Genomic DNA, 12,146 nt, shown 5'->3' on the forward strand with positions numbered 1-12,146 from the left:
TTATAAATCATTATAAACACCAGAGAGTGGGATTATAAATCATTATAAACACTGAGAGTGGGATTATAAATCATTATAAACACTGAGAATGGGATTATAAATCATTATAAACATTGAGAGTGGGATTATAAATCATTATAAACACCGAAAGTGGGATTATAAATCATTATAAACATTATGAGAGTGGGATTATAAATCATTATAAACACCAGAAAGTGGGATTATAAATCATTATAAACACTGAGAGTGGGATTATAAATCATTATAAACACTGAGAGTGGGATTATAAATCATTATAAACACAGAGAGTGGGATTATAAATCATTATAAACACCGAAAGTGGGATTATAAATCATTATAAACACCAAAAGTGGGATTATAAATCATTATAAACATTATGAGAGTGGGATTATAAATCATTATAAACACCGAAAGTGGGATTATAAATCATTATAAACATTATGAGAGTGGGATTATAAATCATTATAAACACAGAGAGTGGGATTATAAATCATTAAAAACACTGAGAGTGGGATTATAAATCATTATAAACATTATGAGAGTGGGATTATAAATCATTATAAACATTATGAGAGTGGGATTATAAATCATTATAAACACAGAGAGTGGGATTATAAATCATTAAAAACACTGAGAGTGGGATTATAAATCATTATAAACATTATGAGAGTGGGATTATAAATTATTATAAACACCAGAAAGTGGGATTATAAATTATTATAAACACCAGAGAGTGGGATTATAAATCATAATAAAAACAGAGAGTGGGATTATAAATCATTATAAACACAGAGAGTGGGATTATAAATCATTATAAACACAGAGAGTGGGATTATAAATCATTATAAACAGAGAGAGTGGGATTATAAATCATTATAAACACTGAGAGTGGGATTATAAATCATTATCAACACAGAATGGGATTATAAATCATAAACACTGAGAGTGGGATTATAAATCATTATAAACACCAGAGAGTGGGATTATAAATCATTATAAACACTGAGAGTGGGATTATAAATCATTATAAACACTGAGAATGGGATTATAAATCATTATAAACATTGAGAGTGGGATTATAAATCATTTTAAACACAGAGTCGGATTATAAATCATTATAAACACCAGAGAGTGGGATTATAAATCATTATAAACACAGAGTGCGATTATGAATCATTATAATCACTGAGAGTGGGATTATGAATCATTATAAACACTGAGAGTGGGATTATAAATCATTATAATCACAGAGTGGGATTATAAATCATTATAAACACTGAGAGATAGATTATAAATCATCATAAATACCGGAGATTGGGATTATAAATCATTATAAACACCAGATAGTGGGATTATAAATCATTATAAACACCAGAGAGTGGGATTATAATTCATTATAAAACAAGAGAGTGGGATTATAAATCATTATAAACACACAGAGTGGGATTATAAATCATTATAAACACCAGAGAGTGGGATTATAAATAATTACAAACACTGAGAGTGGGATTATAAATCATTATAAACACCAGATATTAGGATTATAATTCATTATGAAAACCAGAGAGTGGGATTATAAATCATTATAAACTGAGAGTGTGGGATTATAAATCATTATAAACACCGAGAGTGGGATAATAAATCATTATAAACACAGAGAGTGGAATTATAAATCATTATAAACACAGAGAGTGGGATTATAAATCATTATAAACACTGAGAGTGGGATTATAAATCATTCTAAACATTGAGAGTGGGATTATAAATCATTTTAAACACAGAGTCGGATTATAAATCATTATAAACACAGAGTGGGATTATAAATCATTATAAACACAGAGTGGGATTATAAATCATTATAAACACTGAGCGTGGGATTATTAATCATTATAAACACAGAGTGGGATTATAAATCATAAACACTGAGAGTGCGATTATAAATCATTATATACACAGATTGGGATTATAAATCATTATAAACACCAGAGAGTGGGATTATAAATCATTATAAACACTGAGAGTGGGATTATAAATCATTCTAAACATTGAGAGTGGGATTATAAATCATTTTAAACACAGAGTCGGATTATAAATCATTATAAACACAGAGTGGGATTATAAATCATTATAAACACAGAGTGGGATTATAAATCATTATAAACACTGAGCGTGGGATTATTAATCATTATAAACACAGAGTGGGATTATAAATCATAAACACTGAGAGTGGGATTATAAATCATTATAAACACAGATTGGGATTATAAATCATAAACACTGAGAGTGGGATTAAAAATCATTATAAACACCAGAGAGTGGGATTATAAATCATTATAACCACAGAGTGGGATTATAATTCATTAAAAACACTGAGAGTGGGATTATAAATCATTATAAACACTGAGAGTGGGATTATAAATCATTATAAACATTGAGAGTGGGATTATAAATCATTATAAACATTATGAGAGTGGGATTATAAATTATTATAAACACCAGAAAGTGGGATTATAAATTATTATAAACACCAGAGAGTGGGATTATAAATCATAATAAAAACAGAGAGTGGGATTATAAATCATTATAAACACAGAGAGTGGGATTATAAATCATTATAAACACAGAGAGTGGGATTATAAATCATTATAAACAGAGAGAGTGGGATTATAAATCATTATAAACACTGAGAGTGGGATTATAAATCATTATAAACACCAGAGAGTGGGATTATTAATCATTATAAACACTGAGAGTGGGATTATAAATCATTATCAACACAGAATGGGATTATAAATCATAAACACTGAGAGTGGGATTATAAATCATTATAAACACCAGAGAGTGGGATTATAAATCATTATAAACACTGAGAGTGGGATTATAAATCATTATAAACATTGAGAGTGGGATTATAAATCATTTTAAACACAGAGTCGGATTATAAATCATTATAAACACCAGAGAGTGGGATTATAAATCATTATAAACACAGAGTGCGATTATGAATCATTATAATCACTGAGAGTGGGATTATGAATCATTATAAACACTGAGAGTGGGATTATAAATCATTATAATCACAGAGTGGGATTATAAGTCATTATAAACACTGAGAGATAGATTATAAATCATCATAAATACCGGAGATTGGGATTATAATTCATTATAAAACAAGAGAGTGGGATTATAAATCATTATAAACACACAGAGTGGGATTATAAATCATTATAAACACCAGAGAGTGGGATTATAAATCATTACAAACACTGAGAGTGGGATTATAAATCATTATAAACACCAGATATTAGGATTATAATTCATTATGAAAACCAGAGAGTGGGATTATAAATCATTATAAACTGAGAGTGTGGGATTATAAATCATTATAAACACCGAGAGTGGGATAATAAATCATTATAAACACAGAGAGTGGAATTATAAATCATTATAAACACAGAGTGGGATTATAAATCATTATAAACACTGAGAGTGGGATTATAAATCATTCTAAACATTGAGAGTGGGATTATAAATCATTTTAAACACAGAGTCGGATTATAAATCATTATAAACACAGAGTGGGATTATAAATCATTATAAACACAGAGTGGGATTATAAATCATTATAAACACAGAGAGTGGAATTATAAATCATTATAAACACAGAGTGGGATTATAAATCATTATAAACACAGAGAGTGGAATTATAAATCATTATAAACACAGAGTGGGATTATAAATCATTATAAACACAGAGTGGGATTATAAATCATTATAAACACAGAGTGGGATTATAAATCATTATAAACACTGAGCGTGGGATTATTAATCATTATAAACACAGAGTGGGATTATAAATCATAAACACTGAGAGTGCGATTATAAATCATTATATACACAGATTGGGATTATAAATCATAAACACTGAGAGTGGGATTATAAATCATTATAAACACAGATTGGGATTATGAATCATAAACACTGAGAGTGGGATTAAAAATCATTATAAACACCAGAGAGTGGGATTATAAATCATTATAACCACAGAGTGGGATTATAATTCATTAAAAACACTGAGAGTGGGATTATAAATCATTATAAACACTGAGAGTGGGATTATAAATCATTATAAACATTGAGAGTGGGATTATAAATCATTTTAAACACAGAGTCGGATTATAAATCATTATAAACACAGAGTGGGATTATAAATCATTATAAACACAGAGTGGGATTATAAATCATTATAAACACTGAGAGATAGATTATAAATCATTATAAACACTGAGAGTGGGATTATAAATCATTATAAACACAGAGAGGGATTATAAATCATTATAAACACCAGAGAGTGGGATTATAAATCATTATAAACAAAGAGTGGGATTATAAATCATTATAAACACCAGATAGTGGGATTATAAATCATTATAAACACCAGAGAGTGGGATTATAATTCATTATAAAACAAGAGAGTGGGATTATAAATCATTATAAACACCAGAGAGTGGGATTATAAATCATTATAAACACACAGAGTGGGATTATAAATCATTATAAACACCAGAGAGTGGGATTATAAATCATGACAAACACTGAGAGTGGGATTATAAATCATTATAAACTCCAGATATTGGGATTATAAATCATTATAAACACACAGAGTGGGATTATAAATCATTATAAACACACAGAGTGGGATTATAAATCATTATAAACACCGAGAGTGGGATTATAAATCATTATAAACACCGAGAGTGAGATTACAAATCATTATTATCACCGAGAGTGGGATTATAAATCATTATAATCACTGAAAGTGGGATTATAAATCATTATAAACACCAAAAGTGGGATTATAAATCATTATAAACACTGAGAGTGGGATTATAAATCATTATAAACAACAGAGAGTGGGATTATAAATCTTTATAAACACAGAGAGTGGGATTATAAATCATTATAAACACTGAGAGTGGGATTATAAATCATTATAATCACCAAAATTGGGATTATAAATCATTATAAACACTGAGAGTGGGATTATAAATCATTATAAACACCAGAGAGTGGGATTATAAACCTTTATAAACACTGAGAGTGGGATTATTCATCATTATAAACACTGAGAGTGGGATTATAAATCATAAACACTGAGAGTGGGATTATAGATCATTATAAACATTATGAGAGTGGGATTATAAATCATTATAAATACCGGAGATTGGGATTATAAATCATTATAAACACAGAGTGGGATTATAAATCATTATAAACACTGAGAGTGGGATTATAAATCATTATAAACACAGAGAGTGGGATTATAAATCATTATAAACACCGAAAGTGGGATTATAAATCATTATAAACACCAAAAGTGGGATTATAAATCATTATAAACATTATGAGAGTGGGATTATAAATCATTATAAACACCGAAAGTGGGATTATAAATCATTATAAACATTATGAGAGTGGGATTATAAATCATTATAAACACAGAGAGTGGGATTATAAATCATTAAAAACACTGAGAGTGGGATTATAAATCATTATAAACATTATGAGAGTGGGATTATAAATCATTATAAACATTATGAGAGTGGGATTATAAATCATTATAAACACAGAGAGTGGGATTATAAATCATTAAAAACACTGAGAGTGGGATTATAAATCATTATAAACATTATGAGAGTGGGATTATAAATTATTATAAACACCAGAAAGTGGGATTATAAATTATTATAAACACCAGAGAGTGGGATTATAAATCATAATAAAAACAGAGAGTGGGATTATAAATCATTATAAACACAGAGAGTGGGATTATAAATCATTATAAACACAGAGAGTGGGATTATAAATCATTATAAACAGAGACAGTGGGATTATAAATCATTATAAACACTGAGAGTGGGATTATAAATCATTATCAACACAGAATGGGATTATAAATCATAATCACTGAGAGTGGGATTATAAATCATTATAAACACCAGAGAGTGGGATTATAAATCATTATAAACACTGAGAGTGGGATTATAAATCATTATAAACACTGAGAATGGGATTATAAATCATTATAAACATTGAGAGTGGGATTATAAATCATTTTAAACACAGAGTCGGATTATAAATCATTATAAACACCAGAGAGTGGGATTATAAATCATTATAAACACAGAGTGCGATTATGAATCATTATAATCACTGAGAGTGGGATTATGAATCATTATAAACACTGAGAGTGGGATTATAAATCATTATAATCACAGAGTGGGATTATAAATCATTATAAACACTGAGAGATAGATTATAAATCATCATAAATACCGGAGATTGGGATTATAAATCATTATAAACACCAGATAGTGGGATTATAAATCATTATAAACACCAGAGAGTGGGATTATAATTCATTATAAAACAAGAGAGTGGGATTATAAATCATTATAAACACACAGAGTGGGATTATAAATCATTATAAACACCAGAGAGTGGGATTATAAATCATTACAAACACTGAGAGTGGGATTATAAATCATTATAAACACCAGATATTAGGATTATAATTCATTATGAAAACCAGAGAGTGGGATTATAAATCATTATAAACTGAGAGTGTGGGATTATAAATCATTAGAAACACCGAGAGTGGGATAATAAATCATTATAAACACAGAGAGTGGAATTATAAATCATTATAAACACAGAGAGTGGGATTATAAATCATTATAAACACTGAGAGTGGGATTATAAATCATTCTAAACATTGAGAGTGGGATTATAAATCATTTTAAACACAGAGTCGGATTATAAATCATTATAAACACAGAGTGGGATTATAAATCATTATAAACACAGAGTGGGATTATAAATCATTATAAACACTGAGCGTGGGATTATTAATCATTATAAACACAGAGTGGGATTATAAATCATAAACACTGAGAGTGCGATTATAAATCATTATATACACAGATTGGGATTATAAATCATAAACACTGAGAGTGGGATTATAAATCATTATAAACACAGATTGGGATTATAAATCATAAACACTGAGAGTGGGATTATAAATCATTATAAACACAGATTGGGATTATAAATCATAAACACTGAGAGTGGGATTAAAAATCATTATAAACACCAGAGAGTGGGATTATAAATCATTATAACCACAGAGTGGGATTATAATTCATTAAAAACACTGAGAGTGGGATTATAAATCATTATAAACACTGAGAGTGGGATTATAAATCATTATAAACATTGAGAGTGGGATTATAAATCATTATAAACATTATGAGAGTGGGATTATAAATTATTATAAACACCAGAAAGTGGGATTATAAATTATTATAAACACCAGAGAGTGGGATTATAAATCATAATAAAAACAGAGAGTGGGATTATAAATCATTATAAACACAGAGAGTGGGATTATAAATCATTATAAACACAGAGAGTGGGATTATAAATCATTATAAACAGAGAGAGTGGGATTATAAATCATTATAAACACTGAGAGTGGGATTATAAATCATTATAAACACCAGAGAGTGGGATTATTAATCATTATAAACACTGAGAGTGGGATTATAAATCATTATCAACACAGAATGGGATTATAAATCATAAACACTGAGAGTGGGATTATAAATCATTATAAACACCAGAGAGTGGGATTATAAATCATTATAAACACTGAGAGTGGGATTATAAATCATTATAAACACTGAGAATGGGATTATAAATCATTATAAACATTGAGAGTGGGATTATAAATCATTTTAAACACAGAGTCGGATTATAAATCATTATAAACACCAGAGAGTGGGATTATAAATCATTATAAACACAGAGTGCGATTATGAATCATTATAATCACTGAGAGTGGGATTATGAATCATTATAAACACTGAGAGTGGGATTATAAATCATTATAATCACAGAGTGGGATTATAAATCATTATAAACACTGAGAGATAGATTATAAATCATCATAAATACCGGAGATTGGGATTATAAATCATTATAAACACCAGATAGTGGGATTATAAATCATTATAAACACCAGAGAGTGGGATTATAATTCATTATAAAACAAGAGAGTGGGATTATAAATCATTATAAACACACAGAGTGGGATTATAAATCATTATAAACACCAGAGAGTGGGATTATAAATCATTACAAACACTGAGAGTGGGATTATAAATCATTATAAACACCAGATATTAGGATTATAATTCATTATGAAAACCAGAGAGTGGGATTATAAATCATTATAAACTGAGAGTGTGGGATTATAAATCATTATAAACACCGAGAGTGGGATAATAAATCATTATAAACACAGAGAGTGGAATTATAAATCATTATAAACACAGAGTGGGATTATAAATCATTATAAACACTGAGAGTGGGATTATAAATCATTCTAAACATTGAGAGTGGGATTATAAATCATTTTAAACACAGAGTCGGATTATAAATCATTATAAAAACAGAGTGGGATTATAAATCATTATAAACACAGAGTGGGATTATAAATCATTATAAACACAGAGAGTGGAATTATAAATCATTATAAACACAGAGTGGGATTATAAATCATTATAAACACAGAGAGTGGAATTATAAATCATTATAAACACAGAGTGGGATTATAAATCATTATAAACACAGAGTGGGATTATAAATCATTATAAACACAGAGTGGGATTATAAATCATTATAAACACTGAGCGTGGGATTATTAATCATTATAAACACAGAGTGGGATTATAAATCATAAACACTGAGAGTGCGATTATAAATCATTATATACACAGATTGGGATTATAAATCATAAACACTGAGAGTGGGATTATAAATCATTATAAACACAGATTGGGATTATAAATCATAAACACTGAGAGTGGGATTAAAAATCATTATAAACACCAGAGAGTGGGATTATAAATCATTATAACCACAGAGTGGGATTATAATTCATTAAAAACACTGAGAGTGGGATTATAAATCATTATAAACACTGAGAGTGGGATTATAAATCATTATAAACATTGAGAGTGGGATTATAAATCATTTTAAACACAGAGTCGGATTATAAATCATTATAAACACAGAGTGGGATTATAAATCATTATAAACACAGAGTGGGATTATAAATCATTATAAACACTGAGAGATAGATTATAAATCATTATAAACACTGAGAGTGGGATTATAAATCATTATAAACACAGAGAGGGATTATAAATCATTATAAACACCAGAGAGTGGGATTATAAATCATTATAAACAAAGAGTGGGATTATAAATCATTATAAACACCAGATAGTGGGATTATAAATCATTATAAACACCAGAGAGTGGGATTATAATTCATTATAAAACAAGAGAGTGGGATTATAAATCATTATAAACACCAGAGAGTGGGATTATAAATCATTATAAACACACAGAGTGGGATTATAAATCATTATAAACACCAGAGAGTGGGATTATAAATCATGACAAACACTGAGAGTGGGATTATAAATCATTATAAACTCCAGATATTGGGATTATAAATCATTATAAACACAGAGTGGGATTATAAATCATTATAAACACAGAGTGGGATTATAAATCATTATAAACACTGAGCGTGGGATTATTAATCATTATAAACACAGAGTGGGATTATAAATCATAAACACTGAGAGTGCGATTATAAATCATTATATACACAGATTGGGATTATAAATCATAAACACTGAGAGTGGGATTATAAATCATTATAAACACAGATTGGGATTATAAATCATAAACACTGAGAGTGGGATTATAAATCATTATAAACACAGATTGGGATTATAAATCATAAACACTGAGAGTGGGATTAAAAATCATTATAAACACCAGAGAGTGGGATTATAAATCATTATAACCACAGAGTGGGATTATAATTCATTAAAAACACTGAGAGTGGGATTATAAATCATTATAAACACTGAGAGTGGGATTATAAATCATTATAAACATTGAGAGTGGGATTATAAATCATTATAAACATTATGAGAGTGGGATTATAAATTATTATAAACACCAGAAAGTGGGATTATAAATTATTATAAACACCAGAGAGTGGGATTATAAATCATAATAAAAACAGAGAGTGGGATTATAAATCATTATAAACACAGAGAGTGGGATTATAAATCATTATAAACACAGAGAGTGGGATTATAAATCATTATAAACAGAGAGAGTGGGATTATAAATCATTATAAACACTGAGAGTGGGATTATAAATCATTATAAACACCAGAGAGTGGGATTATTAATCATTATAAACACTGAGAGTGGGATTATAAATCATTATCAACACAGAATGGGATTATAAATCATAAACACTGAGAGTGGGATTATAAATCATTATAAACACCAGAGAGTGGGATTATAAATCATTATAAACACTGAGAGTGGGATTATAAATCATTATAAACACTGAGAATGGGATTATAAATCATTATAAACATTGAGAGTGGGATTATAAATCATTTTAAACACAGAGTCGGATTATAAATCATTATAAACACCAGAGAGTGGGATTATAAATCATTATAAACACAGAGTGCGATTATGAATCATTATAATCACTGAGAGTGGGATTATGAATCATTATAAACACTGAGAGTGGGATTATAAATCATTATAATCACAGAGTGGGATTATAAATCATTATAAACACTGAGAGATAGATTATAAATCATCATAAATACCGGAGATTGGGATTATAAATCATTATAAACACCAGATAGTGGGATTATAAATCATTATAAACACCAGAGAGTGGGATTATAATTCATTATAAAACAAGAGAGTGGGATTATAAATCATTATAAACACACAGAGTGGGATTATAAATCATTATAAACACCAGAGAGTGGGATTATAAATCATTACAAACACTGAGAGTGGGATTATAAATCATTATAAACACCAGATATTAGGATTATAATTCATTATGAAAACCAGAGAGTGGGATTATAAATCATTATAAACTGAGAGTGTGGGATTATAAATCATTATAAACACCGAGAGTGGGATAATAAATCATTATAAACACAGAGAGTGGAATTATAAATCATTATAAACACAGAGTGGGATTATAAATCATTATAAACACTGAGAGTGGGATTATAAATCATTCTAAACATTGAGAGTGGGATTATAAATCATTTTAAACACAGAGTCGGATTATAAATCATTATAAACACAGAGTGGGATTATAAATCATTATAAACACAGAGTGGGATTATAAATCATTATAAACACAGAGAGTGGAATTATAAATCATTATAAACACAGAGTGGGATTATAAATCATTATAAACACAGAGAGTGGAATTATAAATCATTATAAACACAGAGTGGGATTATAAATCATTATAAACACAGAGTGGGATTATAAATCATTATAAACACAGAGTGGGATTATAAATCATTATAAACACTGAGCGTGGGATTATTAATCATTATAAACACAGAGTGGGATTATAAATCATAAACACTGAGAGTGGGATTATAAATCATTATAAACACAGATTGGGATTATAAATCATAAACACTGAGAGTGGGATTAAAAATCATTATAAACACCAGAGAGTGGGATTATAAATCATTATAACCACAGAGTGGGATTATAATTCATTAAAAACACTGAGAGTGGGATTATAAATCATTATAAACACTGAGAGTGGGATTATAAATCATTATAAACATTGAGAGTGGGATTATAAATCATTTTAAACACAGAGTCGGATTATAAATCATTATAAACACAGAGTGGGATTATAAATCATTATAAACACAGAGTGGGATTATAAATCATTATAAACACTGAGAGATAGATTATAAATCATTATAAACACAGATTGGGATTATAAATCATAAACACTGAGAGTGGGATTATAAATCATTATAAACACAGATTGGGATTATAAATCATAAACACTGAGAGTGGGATTAAAAATCATTATAAACACCAGAGAGTGGGATTATAAATCATTATAACCACAGAGTGGGATTATAATTCATTAAAAACACTGAGAGTGGGATTATAAATCA

This window comes from Hemibagrus wyckioides, linkage group LG26 (genome assembly GCF_019097595.1).
Source record: "Hemibagrus wyckioides isolate EC202008001 linkage group LG26, SWU_Hwy_1.0, whole genome shotgun sequence".
Taxonomy (NCBI): domain Eukaryota; kingdom Metazoa; phylum Chordata; class Actinopteri; order Siluriformes; family Bagridae; genus Hemibagrus; species Hemibagrus wyckioides.